The sequence below is a fragment of the Mus musculus genome, chromosome X (assembly GCF_000001635.26).
Source record: "Mus musculus strain C57BL/6J chromosome X, GRCm38.p6 C57BL/6J".
Lineage (NCBI taxonomy): Eukaryota > Metazoa > Chordata > Mammalia > Rodentia > Muridae > Mus > Mus musculus.
Genome location: NC_000086.7, coordinates 165,674,954 through 165,698,862, shown reverse-complemented (window position 1 = coordinate 165,698,862; position 23,909 = coordinate 165,674,954). Strand labels below are relative to the sequence as shown.

At 38.4% G+C, this 23,909-nt stretch overlaps 1 pseudogene; it reads right to left on the bottom strand.

The window, feature by feature from the left end:
- On the bottom strand, positions 18,267-18,677 carry Gm15236 (predicted gene 15236; annotated as a pseudogene).

Genomic DNA, 23,909 nt, shown 5'->3' with positions numbered 1-23,909 from the left:
CAGAGACTTGACGTTCTTATCATACAAATCTTTCACTTCCTTAGTTAGAGTCACGCCAAGGTATTTTATATTATTTGTGACTATAGTGAAGGGTGTTGTTTCCTTAATTTCTTTATCATCCTGTTTATCTTTTGTGTAGAGAAAGGCCACTTATTTGTTTGAGTTAATTTTATATCCAGCTACTTCACTGAAGCTGTTTATTAGGTTTAGGAATTCTGTGGTGGAATTTTAAGGATCACTTATATATACTATCATATCCTCTGCAAATAGTGATATTTTGACTTCTTCCTTTCCAATTTGTATCCCCTTGATCTCCTTTTGTTATTGAATTGCTCTGACTAGGACTTCAAGTACTATATTGAATAGGAAGGGAGAAAGTGGGCAGCCTTGTATATTCCCTGATTTTAGTGGGATTGGTTCAAGTTTGATTTGCTGTATATTGCTTTTATTATGTTTAGGTACGGGCCTTGACTTCTTGATCTTTCCACGACTTTTATCATGAAGGGGTGTTGGATTATGTCAAATGCTTTCTCAGCATCTAATGAGATGATCATGTTGTGTTTGTCTTTGAGTTTGTTTATATTGTGGATTAAGTTGATAGATTGTCGTATATTAAACCATCCATGCATCCCTGGAATGAAGCCTACTCGGTAATGGAGGATGATTGTTTTCACGTGTTCTTGGATTTAATTTGTGAAGATTTTATTGAGTATTTTTTGTATCGATATTCATATGGGAAATTGGCCTTAAGTTCTCTTTCTTTGTTGGATCTTTGTGTGACTTAGGTATCAGAGTAATTGTGGCTCCATAGAATTAATTGGGTAGAGTACCTTCTGTTTCTATTTTGTGAAATAGTTTGAGGAGAGTTGGAATTAGGTCTTCTTTGAAGGTCTGATAGAACTCTGCACTAAACCCATCTGGTCCTGGGCTTTTTTTTTGGTTGGGAGACTATTAATGACTACTTCTATTTCTTTAGGGTAAATGGGACTGTTTAGATCATTAATCTGATCCTGATTTAATTTTTGTACCCAGTATCTGTCTAGGAAGTTGTCCATTTCATCCAGGTTTTCCAGTTTTGTTGAGTATAGCCTTTTATAGTAAGATATGATGATGTTTTGTATTTCCTCAGGTTATGTTGTTATGTCTCCTTTTTCATTTCTGATTTTGATAATTAGGATACTGCCCCTGTGCCCTCTAGTTAGTCTGCCTAAGGGATTATCTATCTTGTTGATTTTCTTGAATAAACAGCTCCTGATTTGGTTGACTCTTTGAATAGTTCTTTTTGTTTCCACTTGGTTTATTTCTGCCCTAAGTTTTATTATTTCCTACTTTCTACTCCTCTTGTGTAAATTTGCTTCCTTTTGCTCTAGAGCTTCTAGGTGTGCTGTCAAGCTGTTAGTGTATGCTCTCTCTAGTTCCTTTTTGGAGGCACTCAGAGCTATGAGATTTCCTCTTAAGCCTGCTTTCATTGTGCCACATAAGTTTGGGTATGTTATGCCTTCATATACATTAAACTCTAAAAAGTCTTTAATCTCTTTCTTTCTTTCTTTCTTTCTTTCTTTCTTTCTTTCTTTCTTCCTTGACCAAGGTATCATTGAGTAGAGTGTTGTTCAGTTCGCACATGAGTGTTGGCTTTCTATATTTATGCTGTTATTGAAGATCAACCTTAGTCAGTGGTGATCTGATAGGATGCATGGGATAATTTCAATATTTTAATATCTGGTGAGGCCTGTTTTGTGACTGATTATATGGTCAGCTTTGGAGAAGGTGCCATGAGGTGCTGTGTAGAAGGTATATCATTTTGTTTTAGGATCAAATGTTCTGTAGATATCTGTTAAATCCATTTTTTTCATAACTTCTGTTAGTGTCCATGTGTCTCTGTTTAGTTTCTGTTTCCAGTATCTGTCCATTGATGAGAGTGGGGTGTTGAAGCCTCCCAATATATATATATATATATATATATATATATATGTGAGGTGCAATGTGTGCTTTGAGCTTTACTAAAGTTTTTTAATGAATGTGGCTGCCCTTGTGTTTGGAGCATAGATCTTTAGAATGGAGAGTTCATCTTGGAAAATTTTATCTTATGAGTATTAAGTGCCCCTCCTAGTCTTTTTTGATAACTTTGGGTTGGAAGTCAATTTTATTTGATATTAGAATGGCTACTCCAGCTTGTTTCTTCATAACATTTGTTGGAAAATTGTTTTCCAGCATTTTACTCTGAGGTAGTGTCTGTCTTTGTCCCTGAGGTGGGTTTCCTATAAGCAGCAAAAAGCTGGGTTCTGTTTCTTTAGCCAGTCTATTAGTCTCTCTTTTTATTGGGGGAGTTGAGTCCATTGATGTTAAGAGAAATTAAAGAAAATTAATTGTTGCTTCCTGTTATTTTTGTTGTTAAATTTGGGATTCTGTTCTTGGTGCTGTCTTCTTTTAGGTTTGTTGAAGGATTACTTTCTTGCTTTTTCTAGTGTATAGTTTCCATCTTTGTGTTGGAGTTTTTCCTTTATTAACCTTTGAAGGACTAGATTCCTGGAAAGATATTGTGTGGATTTTGTTATATCATGGAATACTTTGGTTTCTCCATCTATGGTAATTAAGAGTTTTGCTGGGTATAGTAGCCTGGGCTGGCATTTGTGTTCTTTTGGTGTCTGCATAACATCTGTCCAGGATCTTCTGGCTTTCGTAGTCTCTGGTGAGAAAGGTGGAGTAAGTGTAATAGGCCTGCCTTTATATGTTACTTGACCTTTTTCCCTTACTGCTTTTAATATTCTGTCCTTATTTAGTGCATTTTTTTTGTTCTGATTATTATGTATCTTGAGGAATTTCTTTTCTTGTCCAGTCTATTTGGACTTCTGTAGGCTTCTTGTATGTTCATGGCATCTCTTTCTTTAGGTATGGGAAGTTTTCTTTTATAATTTGTTGAAGATATTTGCTGGCACTCTAAGTTGAAAATCTTCATTCTCTTCCACTTCTATTTTCTATAGGTCTTCTCATTGTGTCCTGGATTTTCTGGATGTTTTGAGTTATGATCTTTTTGCATTTTGCATTTTCTTTGATTGTTGTGTCCATGTTCCCTATGGAATTTTCTGCACCTGAAATTCTCTCATCCATCTCTTGTATTCTGTGTCTGATGCTCACATTTATGGTTCCTGATTTTTTTCCTAGGGTTTCTGTCTCCAGAATTGTCTCCCTTTGGGTTTTCTCCATTGTTTCTACTTCCATTTTTAGATCTTGGATGGTTTTGTTCATTTCCATCACCTATTTGGTTGTGTTTTCCTGTAATTCTTTAAGGGATTTTTGTGTTTCTTCTTTAAGGATTTCTACCTGTTTAGCAGTATTTGCCTGTAGTTTTTTAAAGGACTTCTACCTGTTTAGCAGTGTTTGCCTGTAGTTCTTTAAGAACTTCTACTTGTTCAGCATTGTTCTTCTGTAATTCCTTGAGGGATTTTTGTGCTTCCTCTTTAAGGGCTTCTACATGTTTAGCTGTGTTCTCCTCTGTTTCTTTAAGTGACTTATTAGTGCCCTTCTTAAAATCTTCTACCACCATCATGAGATATGATTTTAAACCCAAGTCTTGCTTTTCTGGTGTGTTGGGGTATCCAGGACTTGCTGTAGTGGGCATACTGTGTTCTGATGATGCCCAGTGTTCTTGGTTTCTGTTAGTAAGATTCTTACATTTTTCTTTTGCTATCTGGTAATCTCTGGTGTTAATGTTCAAGCTGTCTCTGGCTGGAGCTTGGTCCTCCTGTGATTCTGTTAGCCTCTGTCAGCACTCCTGGGAGTCCAACTCTCACCTGAGTCTCAATGGTCAGAGCACTCTCTGCAAGCAAGCTCTCCTCTTGCAGGACAGGTATCCAGAAGTCTGGACCTCTGATCCACTTCCTGAGTCCTGGGGCCGACTCTCCTCTTGTAAGGAAGGTGCCCAGTGGTTTGGGTTTCAGCTCTGCCTCCTGGCTGAGGATGGAGGCCTTATGGGACCCTGTCCAAGAACCTCTGTTGCTTCTGTTGTCCATGTGCTCTCAGGTGATCACAAGGTCCTGGGTGTGCTAGGGGTCATGCAGTATGGAGAGTCCTCTGGTGCCCTGGATGCCCTTGGTCAGGTTCAAGCAGAAGATGGCAGGGCTGGCCCGGGCCTGAATGGATCCCAGCCTCTGGTCAGGCGGGGTTCCTTTGTCCCTGTTCCTGCTGGCACAAGACCCTCCTCGATTCTTTGGAGCTGATGTTGTGTTCCACTCACCTGTCATCCTGAGGTGATACTGTGCAGCGTGGAGAGTACTCTAGGGCCCTGGGTGGCCTCTGGCAGGTTCAGGCGGAAGATATGAAAACATATTTTTAATGTTGTAAACAGAAGAATCTAGGGTACCCAAAGTAAGATCCAAAATAGGATCATTCTTTCCTTATTAAAGATTTTTTGTTTGATTTTAGTTATGTATATGTGTTGATGTTTCTATGTGTATATGTGCACATGAGTGCAGGTGCTTTATGGTGCCAAGGACATCAGATCACCATGGAACTGTAGTTAGAGATGACTGAGAGCAACTAGATGTGGGTGCTAGGAATCAAACTTATCTCTTTTGCCAGAGAAGTACATGTTCTTAGCCCCTGGGGCATCTCTAGCTGTACAAAGTAGGATATTAGAAAATGTAATTGAAAGAAAAAAGAAATAAGGGGAAATTGTGAATAAGTATGGATGTTTAGCTAGTAAACGTATGGTGCCATCTTCTTGGTGGTGATAATTATGCTGTTTCTAGGTAATATATAAAGATTTGAAAAAGAGTTGAGGTATGTAATGGGACCCTATGTGTACCATTTTTATAACTTTTCTTTAAATATAAAATTAGAGTGAAATAAAGTAGAGCCAATAATTTATTAGAGTTAAATACATTTCTGATTCATGTTAATTATAGCTCACAGTTTCCTCTTATTAGAGAAGAAATTTTTTTTTAAGTATTTTTCTTCCAGAGGAAGGGAAGTAAATGCACTCTTTTATGTGTATCTGCAGGACAATTTAGAAACATAGGCCAAATACCTTAAAATAGGCCTACATTTGAACTCTGTGATTCCTCACTTAGGAATTTTCACAAGTAAAACATGGTCTATTTTTAGTTCTTTCATTCCTTGAATAGTTAGGGCTTCATATTTTTGTAACTCTCGTTGTCAGGCTCCATTCCTTACAACAGGAGGAACCATATAATTCCAATTTGGATGGCACTTTCCTTTGTGGTCTCTTGATTAGGATGGGATTAAAATGTAGCTCTTTCTCATGTTAGTATAATCAATAAATATTTAAATAATTGGATGGATGTAATGGTATATATAAATATCCAGAAATATAACGTATATGCATATATATGTATATACATACATGTTATACACTGAATCACTTATCATAATAAAAGAAACAGTATTTTAGTATAAAGAAAGGATTGAATAAGTATGGTAGAGTCCATGAGAGTAGCTTCTAATTGTACTATTTAATCATGGTATACATTATTAAAAATGAGACCTGTCAGTGTTAATGTGGACATTTATGGAAAGGGGCTCTATATGTATTGATAACTGAAAAAAACATAGAAAATAATTTCCTCTTTTATTAGAAAAATATAGTTTAGAAGAATAAAAGAATATATATATTCAAATGTTTTTAATGATTTTTTATTGATGAAATTTTCTATAAATAACTATTTTAAAATTGAAGTTTCTGACAAAATGAGAAATTATGATAGGCATGTGAGTCTGAAATGAGCCAGCCAAATCACCATAAGTGATTTTAAAAGAAATGAATATAAGAACCTTTTCTTTTCTCTCCAAGATCTTATTCCAGGACTTCTGAATGTTTTCAGCATATCAAGGCTATAAAATGATACCAGAGGAAGACATTATAAAGAAGATGCTGAAAACATTTCTTTAGAGAGTTCTATCCCAGTGTTGAGGGCCCTTCTTCTCTATAGTACAGGCATGGAAAGGTACTATATTCTAATCAAAACCTACTCAGGAGCTATGAAGAAAAACAGCAGCAGAATTTGAATTTGTGTGGATTCTGATGTTAAAATGGATGGAGCCTGATGAAGAAAGCTCAAAAACAAACAAACAAACAAAACAAATAAAAAAAATAAAAAAAATCAAAAAGCAACCACGAAGAAATGAAAGAACTAATAAAGAAAAGAAAAAGAAAAAAGAAAACCTGAATTATTTTCGGAGCCAATAGACAACTCCAGTTTGTGAAATAACATATTTGACTAAAATGTGTTTGAGGCCAGAATAGAAACCAAGCAACCTGCTTTGATAGTGTCACTAATATAGTGTTGCTAAACCTTTTATTCAAAGGAACTTAGTATGGACAAGATCAAAAGGAAAACAATAAAAAGTACTTTGCATATCTCAGGGCATAGTTTTAACCATCTTTGAAGTTCTCAGAGTATAACAATTATTGGAGGTACATGTGATAGCTAATATTGATTGTCAATATGACAGGACCTAGGATCACTGACAAGAGACATCCTGGTATGCCTATGAGGGTTATCTGGATTTGGCTAATGTAAAGGATTATGTAAATTATGTTAAGTGAGATGGGAAGACCAAACATAAATGTGAATGATATCATTTCCTGGACTAGGGTTCCAGGCTGAATAAAAACAAAAACATTCATGGCTATTTGGAGGAGAATTTACAGGTATTATTTTACTAAACAACACAATCCTTAACTAGACTCTAAATATTTGTCCTTTTACCCACACAACTTGTTATCTTCACTGCTCATCAAGGAAGATTCTCTTTTCCTTTTGTCTCTTTCTTCATTTCTTCCTTCCTTTCTTCCTTTCTTTTTTCCTTCCTTCCTTCCTTCCTTCCTTCCTTCCTTCCTTCCTTCCTTCCTTCCTTCCTCTCTTTCTTTCATTCTTTCTTTGCAATTTTTAAAAATTCTTCTTTCTACCTCCTTTCTTCTGTAGATCTACTCCTCCACTGTTTCACTTCAGAAAAGAAATGCAGGCATTACAGGGATATCTGCCAAATATAGCATAACAAATTACAGAGATTAGGTACAAACCCTCATATCAAACTGGATAAGGTAACCCAGTAAGAGGAAAAAGGCCTCAAACACAGACAAATGAGTCAGAGACATCCATCCCATTGTTTGGAGTCCCAAAAGAATACCAAGCTATACAACTATAAGGCACATGCAAAGGACCTAGCTTAGAGCTATTCAGGGTCCATGATTGTCAGAAAGCATCTCTTTTCAACATACAGAGACCTTTTCAGAAAACCACATTCATTCAAAATGCAGACTTGTGGAGCCCTGTACCAATTTACATCTACAAAACAACTCTTAAATCTAAGGCGCAGGGAACATTGTGGAAGACAGGATGGAAAGATTGCTAAGGATCTTAAGATTGTTAAGATTGTTAAGGGATCCCCTCTACTTGTCTCCATATCCCAGCCCCCAACTCCAGCAGAAGATCCTGTTCTAATGGAGGCCACACCGATGCCCAGAACCCCAGGTATAACACCCCCACAGCCCCCAACACTTCTTAAAGACAACTCAGCTTCCCTAAAAGCACCCCTCCCTTTGTCTCTATACCCTGTCCACAACTCTAGGAGAAGTCTTCTGCTCTACCAGAGGCCACATCAGTACAAGGAACTCCAGATAAGACCTCACTTGACCATAGAAATCCAGATTCCTCAGATCCCACCCAGATACCCCAAAGACATCCTCTCCCCTGGACTTCCTATTCTAGCCCACAATTCCAACATAAGCCATGGCTCAACTAGAGGCTATGCTGATAACCTGAACTCCATAAGCTATCTGCTTTATCAGAGGCTGTACCAGTTCACAGAACCCTAAAACTCCAGAGCCAACATTGACACCCCAAGCCCCAGAGGTCAGGCAGGCCACCCACACTAGTGTACCTGAGTACTCTATTGTACTTGAGGGCTTGCAGGTCACTAGAACCACAGGCCGCTCAGGCCAGAAGATCAGAAGGGAAAACGAAACCAAGGGGAAAACATACATTCAACAAAGATAAACTCAGAAATATTCACCCAAGGCTATAACTATCCTAAACCCAGACATTTAGAGGCCAGCATAAGAATACACTCAACAATAATAGTCATGGCAATATGGCACCACCAGAGCCCAGCTAGCCTACTACAGCAAGAACCTATTTTTTGTTTGTTTGTTTTTTTGTTTTTTGTTTTTCGAGACAGGGTATCTGTATAGCCCTGGCTGTCCTGGACCTCTCTTTGTAGACCAGGCTGGCCTCAAAAATTTTCCTGCCTCTGCCTCCTAAATGCTGGAAATAAAGGCATGTGCCACCACGGCCTGGCATCAAAACCTATTTTTAATGAGGGTTCTTAAACACTTTAACCTCTCTTCTAGTCCACCATGCTTCAGACGTAGTGGAAAAGAAATGATACAGGGAAAGTGGACCTGTTTACAAATGGTTCCTTGGAGTAACTTCCATCAGCATTGTCAGGAAATCAGCAGTTCAGTTCACAGGTCAGCAGCTGCAGCTCGATCCACTCTCAAACAATTCACAGATATACCAGCAGTTTGGGACAGTAGTGTCAAATATAAGCAGGTGTCGCAACCTAGCAAGAACAGCCAGGAGGGATTCAGATCAGCAGGGACATCAGGAGCAGTTCTAGTCCAAAGACTCTCTCAATGAAGCAAAGATCATTGAAGACAAGAGACCAGAAAGTATTCAGCTATGCAAACAATCCAAGCACAGCCTCAGCCACTGTCCTTTAAGTCCTTTTTGTACTCTCTCCAAACTTCACTTATCCTCCATTGGTCTTGCTTTAGCACATGTGTCTGTATCAGCTAACATCACTTTGTCAATTAGCCAGAGTCTGAGAAAGTAGCAAGAAACTGCAACAAAGCACCAGAAGTATTTTTGTGTGTTTCACTCTATGGAGTCCCAACAAATGGAGCTCAACTAAGGTGGACAAATACATGCATGTCATGAATCCTTCATCACTTGTTGTTTCACATGCTTCCTTTAGCAGAACATCCTTTCACCTGTGTCTGCTTCAGAGAAATGTTCCTTCATGTGTTTGCCCCAACAAAACACCATCCAACATAACTGACTTTCCAAAGAACCCTTAAATTTCCACTTCTCCCTGGATATTCAGACACAGCTGTAGCACAAGAAAATTACCTTAAAAATTTATGAAGACTATAGAGGATTTTATAGAAAAAAATGAATAAATCACTGAAAGAAATCCAGAAAATTAATCAATGGCAAGAAATTAATAAATGCCCTAAAAATCCAGGAAAGCACAAACTACTGGAGGAAATTAATAAATTCCTTAAAGAAAGCCAAGAGAGCTAATTAAACAAAGCAAACATAGTTTAGTATGTCCTTATTACATGCTGCAGTATCTTCTGGGTATATGCCCTGGAGTGGTATAGCTGGGTCCTCAGCTATGTCCAATTTTCTGAGGAACCACCAAACTGATTTCCAGAGTGGTTGTACCAGGTTGCAATCCCACCAGCAATGGAGGAATGTTCCTCTTTCTCCACATCCTCGCCAGCATCTGCTGTCACCTGAGTTTTTGATTTTAACCATTCTGACTGGTGTGAGGTGGAATCTCAGGATTGATTAGATTTGCATTTCCCTGATGACTAAAGATGTTGAACATTTTTTAGGTGCTTCTCAGCCATTTGGTATTCCTCAGTTGAGAATTCTTTGTTTAGCTCTGTACCCCACTTTTTAATAGGGTAATTTGTTTCTCTGAAGTCTAACTTCTTGAGTTCTTTATATATATTGGATAATTGCCCTCTAACAGATGTAGGATTGGTGAAGATCTTTTCCCAATATGTTGGTGACCTTTTTGTCTACTTGACAGTGTCCTTTGCCTTACAGAAGCTTAGCAATTTTCTGAGGTTCCATTTGTTGATTCTTGATCTTATATCACAAGCCACTGGTGTTCTGTTCAGCAATTTTTCCCCTGTGCCCATATGTTCAAGGCTCTTCCCCATTTTCTCTTCTATAAGTTTCACTGTATCTGGTTTCATGTGAAGGTCCTTGTTCTACTTGGACTTGAGCTTTGTACAAGGAGGTAAGAATGGGAAAGAACCCAGATGTCCCTCAACAGAGAAATGGATACAGAAAATGTACATTTACACAATGGAGTACTACTCAGCTATTAAAATCAATGAATTTATGAAATTCATAGGCAAATGGATGGATCTGGAGGATATCATCCTGAGTTAGGTAACCCAACCACAAAAGAACACACATGATATGCACTCATTGATTAGTGGACATTATCCCAGAAGTCCAGAAGCTTGGAATACCCAAGAAATAATTCACAAACCACATAAAACTCAAGAAGGAGGACCACAGTGTGGATACTTCTATCCATCTTAGAAGAGGAGAACAAAACACCCATGGAAGGAGTTACAGAGACAAATTATGGTTTAGAGACTGAAGAAATGACCATCTGGAGACTGACTCACCTGGGGATCCATCCCATTTATAATCCCCAAACCCAGACACTGTTGTGAATGTCAACAAGTGCTTGCTGACAGGAGCCTGAAGTAGCTCTCTCCTGAGAGGCCCTGCCAGTGCCTTACAAATACAAAGGTAGATGCTCACAGCCATCCATTTTACTGAGCATAGGATCCCCGAATGAAGGAGCTAGAAAAAGGACCCAAGGGTCTGAAAGGGTTTGCAGCCCCATAGGAGAAACAACAATATGAACTAGGCAATACCCCCAGAGCTCCCAGGGACTAAACTACCAACCAAAGAGCACACATGGTGGGACTCATGCCTCCAGCTGCATATGCAGCAGAGGATGGCCTAGATGGACATCAATGGGAAGAGAGGCCCTTTGTCTTATGAAAGCTCTATGCCCCAGTGTGGGGGAATTCCAGGTCCAGGAAGCAGGAGTGGGTGGGTTGGGGAGCAGGTTGAGGGAGGAGGGAAAAGGTGAGAGTGTTTTTAGGAGGAAAAACCAAGAAAGGAGATAACAGTTGGAATGTAAATAAAGAAAATATCCAATAAATAAGAAAAATTTAAAAAGCAAACAGGTGAAGGAAATATGTAGAAGTATTTAAGATCTGAAAACAGAAATATAAGCAATAGAGAAAACACAACTGAGGGAATCCTGGTGATGGAAAATCTAGGTAATGAACAGAAAATACAAATGCAAGCATCACCATCAAAATACAAGATATGGAAGAGAGAATCACATAGAAGATAAAAATAGAAGAAATTGATACAAAGAAACATATGTTAAATCTAAAATATCCCTGACCCAAAACATTCAGAAAATCTGGAACACTATGAAAAGAACAAATCTAAGAATAGTAAGATTAGAAGGAGAGGAATCAGAACTCAAAGAAACAGAAACTATTTTTAACAAATTCGTAGAAGAAAATTTTCTAATCTTTTTTTTTTTCCATTTTTATTAGGTATTTAGCTCATTTACATTTCCAGTGCTATACCAAAAGTCCCCCATACCCACCCACCCCCACTCCCCTACCCACCCACTCCCTCTTTTTGGCCCTGGCATTCTCCTGTACTGGGGCATATAAAGTTTGTGTGTCCAATGGGCCTCTCTTTCCAGTGATGGCCAACTAGACCATCTTTTGATACATATGCAGCTAGAGTCAAGAGCTCCGGGGTACTGGTTAGTTCATAATGTTGATCCACCTATAGGGTTGCAGATCCCTTTAGCTCCTTGGGTACTTTCTCTAGCTCCTCCATTGGGAGCCCTGTGATCCATCCATTAGCTGACTGTGAGCATCCACTTCTGTGTTTGCTAGGCCCCGGCATAGTCTCACAAGAGACAGCTACATCTGGGTCCTTTCGATAAAATCTTGCTAGTGTATGCAATGGTGTCAGCGTTTGGATGCTGATTATGGGGTGGATCCCTGGATATGGAAAATTTTCTAATCTTAAGAAGAAAATGACTTAAAAGGTACAAGAAGCTTGAGAAAAAAAAGTTTGACCAGAAAACAAAGTCTCTCACCTCCCCCACCTCCCCCACCATCTGCCACATAATGATTAAAACATTAAACTTACAGAACAAAGAGTATTAAGAGGTGTAAAGGAAAAAGACCACGTAACATATAAAGGCAGAGCTATTAGAATTACATTTGAATTCTCAATAGTGACTCTAAAACCCAGAAGGCATTGGACGGATGTCTTGCAAACTCTAAAAGAACACAGATGCCAGTCCAAACTGCTATACCAGCAAAATTTTCAATAATCATACATGGAGAAAGCAAGATATTCCATGCAGAAGTCACATTTAAACACTGTCTATCCACAAATCCAATCCTACAGAAGGTACTAGAAGAAATACTATATCCTGTGGAGGCTATTACACCAATGAAAACACAGGAAATTAATAACTACACAACAACAAAACCAAAAGAAAGAAAGAAAGTGTGTGCTCTAGCATGTGAGTACATGCTTGCACACACACACACACACACACACACACACACACACACACACACACTACCTTCACCACAAACAACAACAAAATAACAGGTAATAATAACCCAGGCACAGAACCTTCTATCTATAATTTGTCCTGCTTGCAAGATGTGCAGGGGTAAAGGAAGCAAAGAAATCGTGGGAGTAGCAAACCAATGACTGAGACCCATGCCACATGCCACAAGAGGCAGCCCATTCCTGATACTGCCTGAGATCCAGGAGCCAGAGGCCTAGGAGAGAACTACACACAACCAGGTTTTTTTTTTAAGTCAATGAAATGTTTCCTAATGATATTCTACTATAATTGTAGACAGGTGCCTAGCATAGCTGTCACCAGAGAGGCTTCATCCAGCAACTAATGGAAACAGATGAAGAGATGCACAGCCAAATATTAGGTGGAGATCATAGGGCTTCACAGAGACTGAACCAACAGCCAAAGAGCCTGTATGGGCCTAACTTCTACATATATGTTATGGTTGTGTAGCTCAGACTTCTTGTGAAATGCCTAATAGTGGAAGCAGCTATATCTCTGACTCTTTTTCTGTCTTTAAGGCCACTTATCTTCTTACTGGGCTGCCTTATCCAGCCTTGATACAAGGGGAGGTGCCTAGTCTTATTGCACCTTGATATTCTATGTCCGGTTGACATACCTGGGAGGCCTGCCCTCTTTTGGGGGGTGGGGGAATGGAGAAGGAGTGGGTGGGGAGAGGGGAAGAAGAAACTGCTGTCAGGCTGTAATATATGAAAGAACAATGAATTTGCTGTGAGACTATTTTCTAGCAATGTCAGAAGCTACACTCATGCTCTCACCAACTTGATTAACTAAATATAAACTTAACAAGAATAATAGCAATAGACATACCAAAGTGGGTGGAGAAGGACCAGAGGCCTCAACCCTGCACAAACAATTACAGACAACTAAAGGATTCTGAGAGTCGGAGAAATGGTCTTCTGTAGAGAAGATAATACCAATTAACTATCCTATACCAAATGGTCACCCTTGAAAACATACATACAAGTAACATTATACAGATTGAGCCAGTCATGTTTAGGAATATATTTGTATGTGTGTGTGTATGTGTGTGTGCTCTCTTCTCAAGAAATGAAATTATATTTAGCCTTCATTGCATTGAATTTTACATATTGCTACTGAAATTTAAATGTTCTTGTCAAAGGATGGTATGCCAAGTCTTACCTGAAAGGATCATTTCGGTTCATATTGTCTTTAACACTAAAAGGTATCCACCAAGAGAATGATCAACACTTGATCAGGCAAGCACTGAGATAGATAGATAGATAGATAGATAGATAGATAGATAGATAGATAGATAGATTATACATATACATTTATGACAACAATTAATGAAAAGGAGACCATGAATTTGAAAGAGAGCAAGGAAGAGCATATGGAAGGGTTTGGAAGAGGAATGGAAAGGAAGAAATGATGTAACTATAATCTCAAAAATTAAGTATTAGTGTGAGGGTGGAACTGGGAAAAGGGGGTGACTGCAATTGGGATGTAACATGAATAGATAAATTTTTTAATGCAAAAGGAAAAATAAGTAAGAAAGCCAGCTAAACACAAACATTCATTGTTTCCCGACTTCAGGCATAATGTGACCCGCTGCTTTCAAGCTCCTGCCATCATGTTTTTTTTTTTTTTTTTCTGCTAAAATGAACATTATAAGATCAAGTCGGGCATTGGGCCCTCTCATCCCCATACCCAGCTCCTTCAAAAAGTTTTAGTATAGCTGATATGCATTGTAATATGTATTTATCAAAAGTATTACAAGAGACTTCAGCTACATTTGAAAGTCTGAAGATTTAAAAAAAAAACATGAGAATTGAGGTCTAATTAGAGGTTTGCCTAATCAAATGTTGATCATTCTCTTCGTAGGTACCTCAGGTCCTTTTAGTGTTAAAGATAATATGAATTAGAAATCCTTTCAGGTAAGAATTGGCATAGCATCCTTTGAGAAACATTTAAGTTTCAGCAGGGATATGTAAAATTCAATGAAATGAAGGCTAAATATACTTTCATTTCATGAGAAGAGAGTAAATATTAACTACAGAGGAAGTCATTATTTTACTGCAGAGATCTAGGAAGATATATATTCATTTAAAAGGTGTGAATTAGTTTTTTTTTTAACCTGGAGTGTACTCATTGGAAAAGATAAAAGTATTCAAATTTAAGTGTTAGAGGAATGATTCATTTGTTTTATAAAGTGTGGCATTTTTTTTTTCGAGACAGGGTTTCTCTGTGTAGCCTTGGCTGTTCTGGAACTCACTCTGTAGACCAAGCTGGCCTCAAACTCAGAAATCTGCCTGCCTCTGCCTCCCAAGTGCTGGGATTAAAGGTGTGTACCAACACGCCCAGCTAAGTGTGGCAAATCTTTTGTTGGGACCACTCCTGTATTCTTCTTCTCTAATTCCCCTTTGCCTCATTCCAGTATATTTTGACTATGACTTCATGATTATGTTCTTATCATAATAATATACTTTGAGAAGGTATACTAATTTCCATCCACAAAACACATTCCCACTGCTCTTCCAAGGAAAACCTACCAATGCCTGCAGCAAAGCACTGATGCCCTTCTGGCATATGTGTCTCCCAGATCATGGGCAAACACTGAAATTCATCTTATATCTCTGTTAAGGAGTGCAATAACAGATATTTTATCTTACAGGAAGCTAGGCGTGCTTTAAATCATAGGAAATGTAATTGCACTAGCAAGTTTCTTTAAATGAAAATATCTAGAGACATTGCACCATCCTTAATCCTCATATGAAATTTCAAATAGCATGAACAGAAATTGGGATGTGCTACTCAACTGCCTGCTAGATTCATTGATACTGTCTTCCTTATAAGTTATCCACTGATGTTTAGTGCCCACTGGATGTCCAATGCCTGATAGACTGTTTCTAGTATAATCTCTCAACAACATATATGCATGTATCAACATAAACACACACACACACACACACACACACACACACACAGAGAAAGAGAGAGAGAGAGAGAGAGAGAGAGAGAGAGAGAGAGAGAGAGAGAGAGAGAGAGAGAGAGATTTCTCAAACCTTGATCTCTATGCTTACCAAGAGTTCAAGGCATTTGCTTTTGGCCACTTATGCTACTTTTCTTTGTCATAACCTGTATATCAGCAATTCTCAACCCCTTTGGGAGTCACATATCAAATACTTACATTAGGATTCATCACAGTAAAAAATCACAGTTATGAAGAAGCAACAAAATAATTTTATGGTTGGGAGTCACCACAACATGAGGAACTCTATTAAAGGGTGTCAGAACTAGGAAGGGTGAGAACCACTGCTCTACACAATTCAATAAGAAAGAAAAATGCTGAGTTGGGTATTTTAGAAAACATCTCATAAAGGCAAGTTAGTTAAACACTGCTGTCAAAAAATGTGGGTGGCATAAGTATCAAAGATTAGAAAGACTTGTAAAGGCTAGAAACACTCTGCATCTTGAATGAATTTGCACATAGCTTCAATCCTCATTTGGCTAGAAACTTGAGGCAAAGTGCTAAAGGAGGCCATTTTGAGTTGCAGTTGGCAGGCTTCAGATAAAATAAAAGTCATGGCCCCATGAGGATAAAAAACCTGGTGTGTGTTCACATGTATGTGTGTGTGTGTGTGTGTGTGTGTGTGTGTGTGTGTATGTGTATGTTTTAAAGAAGTTTGATAAGATAAACATTCTTATACTATAATTCCATTCTTTAACATTTTAAGTTCACTAATCATCCTCTACTCCTGAATAAATTAGGTATTGCAACTTATAATTGAAGAGCAATCTAGGAATTATTGAACCACAGCCCACATCTGGCCCACATTCTGTTTTTTTATATGGACCATAATCTAGGAACTTTATATAGAAAGCTTCATCTTTCTATATAGTTAAAAAAATTCAAGAGAATTATTTTGTGTTGTATAACAATCACACAAAATTCAAACTTCTATGTCCATCTGCAAGATTTTATTGGAAAGCATACATTCGTGTCTCTTTAAGTATTGTCAGTGGTTGCTCTCAAGAGTTGAGTATTGAGTGTCTATGATTGAGACCAGGTAGCATGCATCTCCTAGAATATTTGCTCTCTGGTAATTTACAAAAATAATTAAATGACCTCTGACCTGGAATGTTATAGAGAATGCCCTTTCTCACTTTATCTTTTCTAAAATTCTGGTTCAGTGGTCAGGGACATATAAGGCTGCCATTGTCTCTCCAAGTTGTCCAAGTTAATGTTACCTCTCTGTGAGCTAGGGTTCACATTAAGTCAAGATGCTCTTTATGGCAATCAAACATTTTTCCGTGTCAGGACTAAGTGAAAAGAGTCGGGGAGTGACCTTTTAATGCACATTATTTACTCACAAGAAAGCTCTTTTTAAACTAGAGATGACTCTAGTTAATTCTTCCCTGTCTGCTTCAGTATCTGTCAGATTGCATGAAAGAACAAACCAAATTCTTGTGTTTTGTTTCTATTCTGAAGGAATGATGTAGGTGAGTGACCTGGAGAAAATTGATTTTTTTCTTCTATTTGTACATCTTGGCTTGATTTTCTTTTTCCTTTTGGAGGTGACAGATAATCTTCTTTCCTGATCTACTGGAAAGTACTGGTATTCAAGGTTAGATGTTAGACACTCAAATATATGATTTTCAAAGGGAGGGGGGAAAGCATGGTCATTTCTCTCTCTGTTTTGGGCCAGAAAGCAATCAAGGACAAAGGAAAAAAATAGAGCAATGTATAGATGGCTGTGGCATTAGAAGGTTTTCTTCCCTTGAGCCAAAGCAATATTGATTATTAAAAAGCCTTCAGATGATTTCTAATTATTCTGATGGAAGAAAATTAGGACAGCATCTTATGATCAGCTTCTGGGATATGAAAGCACTAAATCAAAGTTTAGAATGAGAAACTAAGGTACAACATGCAACTCTATTTCCTGAAATTAGACACATAAATGGGGATTTCTTGTTGTTTATACAAACAATCTATTAAGAGAGTACTTTTATGTTGCAGAGATGGCTCAGTGGCTAAAAGTGCTTGTTGTGTAGTCATGAAGGGATGTGTTCAGATCCCAGCACCCACATAAGATGAGTGTAGTTCCATGGGCACCTATCACCCAGCACTGAAGTGGGTGGAGATAAGAGAATGTGCGCAGCTATCTGGCTTCTAACCTAGCCAAAAACAAGAGCTCCAGGTTCAGGAAGAGGTCACATGTAAAGTAAGTAAGTCAGAGAGAGATAGAAGAAGGACTCAGTATCTGACTCTGGACTCTATACTTGCAGGTACAGGTACTAGAACCTGTAGACAAACAAATACACACATCACATCAGTAAAACACACACACACACACACACACACACACACACACACACACACACACAAATAGGAGAGAGTGCTTCTAGAAAATCTGTAACGAAGTGGGAAAGTGAGATGAAGAAGGAGAGAAGTTAAATAGGAGAGGTAGGTTAGCCTGGGTTGGAAGCTTTGGGGAGGTATGAACCATAAAAAGCACTCCAGAATCTGCCTTGTCATGACATGAAGAAAGACAGAAAGACATCTGTTTCCCATGTCAGCCCCTTGAAACCATGGCTGGGGGGAGTTAAATGCCCAGACACCTCATACAAGCCCATTGTAGTTATTAAGAGCGATTTTCCAGAAATGGAGAAAATTGTAGGTGACCAGGTGTCACTGTCTGAGGGACCCATGAGATCAATAACACCAACTATGGGATTCATTTCTAAATGAGGCTGTGAGGCAGCTCATCAAGTAGCATTTGTAAGGAACAAACCTACCCTTAAAACTCCCAGCCTCTGAAAGACTGGATCAGTTGTAGCACCAGACTCTTCCTGGAGGGTGTAAAGAACTCCTGCTGGGAAATGTCCTCCAACTTCTCTACAACTTCATCAGTGCTGAGAGGGATGAGGCTGCCATAAGTTTGAAGGAATTCATCTAAGATACTCTGCACACAGGTCACATGTTCCTCCCGAAGTGGGCTATGCTGGCCAGCTTTCTCCCCAGTCCAATCTGCCTCTTCTGCAGTGCCCAAGTCAGAGCTCTGAAAAAGTTCCTGAGCCACGTGGTCTCCAGTGCTGCACACATTACTGATGAATGTGCTGGCATCAGGGGGTGCCAGGCTGTGCTCCCCTTCAGGACCAGACAGTCCCCACAAACCATTGGGTAGAGTACATGAGAGTGAGCCTCATACCCCAGACCCTTTGCCCATCAGTGGGCAGGGGAAAGGGAGACCCTTCCCAAGAAACTCCAGTTCCTTTTTGTTTCTCTACCCAATTCCCTTTGGATTTTCATATTTAAATGTTTGGTTTCTGTATTTTGTTTTCTTTGCTAGTATATTGATTTCTGATGGGAAGGGAATGGCCACATAAAAGCCTCTTTCTCCCTCTATAGGAGAATGTTGCCTTGTGGCCTAGGTGGAGCAGCCATTCCTCCTTCCATGTTCAGAGGGCAGGAAAACAGTGTGGGGGTGGTGGGCACGCAAAGGGATTACTGCCTGCCCGATTATATATATATATATGCCATGGTCCTGCTCTGGTCAATAAAGGATCCTTTGAAGATAAAACAAAAAACAAAAAACAAAAACAAAAAAACTCCCAGTCTCATCAAGGAATTCAGAGTGCTGGGGTAAACCTTCACTTGCAGGAGAAATCCAGACAGACACTGTTTTTTGTTTTGTCCTATACAAGACTCAGGGGACTTGAGCAAGAACTTCCAAATGAAGAGTGAAAGGCTCATTATTATATTAGATTGAACACTAGGAACAGTGGTGTGAGATTTAAAGTACCACATACTCTCTATTACTAACAAGGCAACAAACAAACAAACAAACAAACAAACAAAAAAACAGAAGAAAACAAAAAACCAACGAATAAACAACCCCTCCAAAAAAACCTCCAAAACTACCAAAATCAAAACCATTGCAGTAATTAGTTTTAACTTGTGGGCATGGCAAGGAGAAGGCTAGCCTCACTGTGGCAACTTGAAGGGAAAACTTACTTTGTATCAACATCTCAGTGTTTTGAAAACATTTAAATTATAGACTACAAAGTTTGTTGCTATTCTTTGCAGAATTGATCAGAATTGGTAATTCCAAGGAGATTGTTTCCTGTTTATATGTTAATATTTGTGTCCTAGAGGTCTCTTTTTATTTTAAAACACTAATGTTGAGTGTTATTTGTAGAACTAGACATTCCTGAGTCATCTTCTTTGAGCTCGAAGAGATACTCTTTAGACAACAATCTTCTATTTAGATTACTTAAATGGTCTCCTATAAGTTACAATGCAAATATTTGAAAGTGTGTGTGTGTGTTTGCACATGTATATGTATGTGGCTGTGCATCATGTGCCAGAGATAAAAATGTTGGGTATTTTTTTTTTTTGGTACCACTTCCCATCTTATCTTTGGAGACATGATCTCCTACCAAACTCAGTGCTCATACACCAGCTACACTGGCTTGCCAGAGGGCTCCAGGGGTCTACTTGTCTCTACCTTCTTCCTTCTTGGACCAGGGTTCCATGTATATACAACCATACCTGTTTTGTTGTTGTTGTTCCACATGGGCTCTGGGGATCCAAACTCAGGTGTTCATGCTTTACCAAATGAGCCATAATCTCCCAGTCCCGTGATTTGCTATTGTTGCTGAGTTCATTTGCCTGTGGTGGTTTGAGTCTGGGTGCTTGATAGAAATTACAGAGGTTCTAAGAGTTTGCTTTCCAAGTCATCTTTGCCAAATTGTCATTATAAGACAGCATCACTCTCCATTTCACAGTTGAAGGCAAATATGCAGAAATTTCAGTAAATTGCCCAAGATCACAATGACCAACTGGCCCATCTGTCTCCAGGGAGACAGTATTCCCAATTTTCCTGCTACTGTGGGAAACACTCAGCTTTGAAAAGAACATCATGGATTGAGGCTTTTGTTTTGGAAGATTCGAAAGTCTTTACAAGGAGGTTATTTGATTCTGTTCATGTTAACAATGAGCCTATTGTGTGGGAGATGAGAAGAAACGATGAGTCTATACAGTTGTTGACATGGATGTGTGTGGGAAAGCTCAGAAGAAATGAAAACACTAACTTTTCTCAGCCTAGGAATTCCTTGGGTTCCTTCCTTACCTCTTAGCAGAAATTGCCTAGTACCTCAAATCATCATCTTTATTTATAAGACATAGTGAGTTTTTATTCTGCTTCCTGCAGCTGTCACCAGTATATATATATATATATATGAACAGATCCCCATTAAATTTTACTGTATATATTGGTATATCATTTCCAGGCCTTATCCTTTCTCTACAGGTAGCAAAACTCTTATCTTGCATAATTTTCTCAGGAAGAGATTTTGATCATGCTATTTAAAAATTCTATCAAATAGGAAGGAAAGAAATGATTTATATAAAGTTTTTCTCTTCCCTTTAAACTAATTAGGCAGTTTGCTTATTCTTCTTGTCAATTATACATTGATGTAAATAGCAAGCTATTGTGCTCTAGAAAAGAAAACCTTCACATGCACAGTCCACAAGTAGTGGACAGGCTACATTGATGGATGTTTTATTTCACTTAGGATAATTTTATGGGGAACAATCCTTAAAGCACAAACTTGGGTAATACAGTTTTCCTTATGAAACTCTGTACAAATCATCCAAGTTACTTTTTCTTAGGTAGAAAGTGCAAAATGGATATGTACCAGAAATTGTGTCTGACCTTATGCTGTTCATGTGTACTACTGTACTGAGTATTATACTTAATCTTCAGAGAAGTCCTGTAGCTAAGGTATTATGTTCGCTCTTTTCATTCAGGTAATTGATGCAATCTTGGTCAAAGCCACATTTGTTTTACTATGTTGAATTAGGATTTAAGTTTTATTAAAAACTTTAAAGAAGATTTTCTTTTAAGACAAGGTCTCCTATAACACAAGGTGATCTCAAATTCATTATGTACCTGATGACCTTAAACTTGAGAGTCTTCAGTCTCTACTTTCCAAGTGCTGAGATTACAGGTATGTGCCACCACTCCCAACTTGGATTTTAATGTCTAATTATCCAATTTTCAGAGCTTAACTTCTTCCTTTTGTTACCTATCATTATAGGATAAAAGAGGCCATTTTAGGAAGCCAATTAAAATCGAAACTAGAAATCTTTCCTATGGTGTTAATGAATTAGATAATGAACAAAGAGGAGGTAGTCAAAGAAACTGGTTTTGCTTATTTCATTTGACAAAGTGTAGAGGAATTAGTGTTTTTGTAAGAGACAACCCTTTAGGTTGAACTGTTCTAAACTATAAGAGGAATTATTCCAAAGGGTAGTCTTTCTATTTATCTGGTCTTTAGCTGTTTCTTCACCTGAATGCTTTTTTTTTTTCACTAAGATATCAATCAATCAAACTCCTCCTATCCTTGAAGCTTTTTCTCAAATGTCAACTTCTCCGCAAGCTTAACTTCATTCATATTTAGAATGAGAAATGCCAGGGCCAGATTTCTTATTTCCTGAATTTTCTCTAAGTCTGTACTCCATATAGCCTGTCATTATTTTTAATTTATCAATCCAATTGACTTAAATAGGATGGTAATTGTTTACTCACTTTCCCCACTAAGACTGTACACAAGGCAAAGAAGGGGAACTTACTCTGTTCTCCTTGCAGGTGGACCCCAGTTCCTACAACTACACAATGAGCATAAATTTAGTCTTATAACTAAATCAGGAAAATACATTCTCAGGAATTGTAATCAGGCCCATTGACACACAAGACAGGTCAAGCTCAGAGATTGACCTCAGGAAAAGCTCAACAATGTCAGGAATGTTGCAGCAGAGTCTCTCTCTCTCTCTCTCTCTCTCTCTCTCTCTCTCTCTCTCTCTCTCTCTCTCTCTTTCTCACATACACACACACACACACACACACACACACACACACACACACACAAACCTCCTTACAGGGAGCAGTTTTTTTTGAAGAAAGTTTGTCTGTGGTTATCTTTGTGTGTGTGTGTGTGTGTGTGTGTGTGTGTGTGTGTGTGTGTAAAAATGAAAGTCATCTTTTCTGCTTCATAACTTCACTGTTGACCTAGTAGTCCATGTTGTTCATGCACTAAATGTAACAAAGTGGGGAAGAATAAGTAATGAAGATCCAGAAGCATTGTCTGCTGTTCTTATCATAAAAGTCTGATCACAGCGAATAGACTTCTCCAAAGCAAAGTGTAATTTCTTTCATCTCTATAATTCCAAATGACTCTCTCTATCAATGCTATTGATTACACCTTAATGTGTAATGAAGAACATCCACTAAAGACACCAGTGGGATAACTGCAGTCTAGGAAAGAGGAAACAGCTTATAAGGAAAAAAACCCTAGAGCTTTGGGGTAGAGATGAAAGGCAGATGAGAGAATGGTTAGGAGTCCACAGATCATCACGATAGCTTTCACAGTGGACTTTGAGATTAACCTTAACAAGAAGCAGACAGAATGGTGTAAATTAGTTATCTACATTGTGTGACTATGAGAAAGTCTGATTTTTTTTCTTTGCAGATCATCAGCAGCAGGTCATCCTTTTGAACATGAATGAACAAACTGCAGCCTGTACTAGCCAAGCTTGATTTATCATCTATTTTTGTGGGGTGTGTGTATGTGTGTGTGTGTGTGTGTGTGTGTGTGTGTGCGCGTGTGTGTGTGTTTGTGTGTCGTGAGTGCACTCAGAAGAATGTGTTCATTTCTGTTCCACAGGACTGCTCGTGCATGTGGAGACCCCGAATTGACACCAGGTGTCTTTCTTGAGAACTTTCCACTTTATTTATTGAGATAGAGCCTATTGCTAAGGCCATTCTGAGCTTGCTCATTATGGCCAGGCAAAGCTATCCAGGCAGTTTGCCTCAGGGATGCTGTCAAGGTCTCCTGAATGCTGGGATCCCAAGTAGGGCCACTCCTGACTGACTTTTGCAGGAGCTCAGAGACTCTGAACTCTGGACCTCCTGTTTCTGGAGTGAGTTTTTGTACATGGAGTCATCTTCCAAACCCTGACATCTGGTCACATATGGTTCAAGAGCTCACTTTGGCTTTTATACATTCAGCTGATAAAACAAGAGTAATATTTTCTTACATGTACATATTATATGATATTCATATTTCAGTGTCAATAAGGAAAGTTGTGCTGAAACACAGCCACATTCATTCAGTCCGGTTTTAATGTAACTAATTTTGAGTTATATTAATGGAATAGTGTATTTATAACAGAGTGTGTATGGACCACAAAGCTGAAGATCCTTGCTATTAATTCTTTATAGAAAAAGTTTACCTTCTTCTGGCTGAGAAATTCAGTTGCTTTGCTATGCTTTTGTAATTGGGATATGAGAGGCTTTCTTTCCTACAGATACTTTTTCTTAATAACATAAAATCTCAACTCAATATATTTGTTTTATTATGATATACTGTATCTTACACCTTTT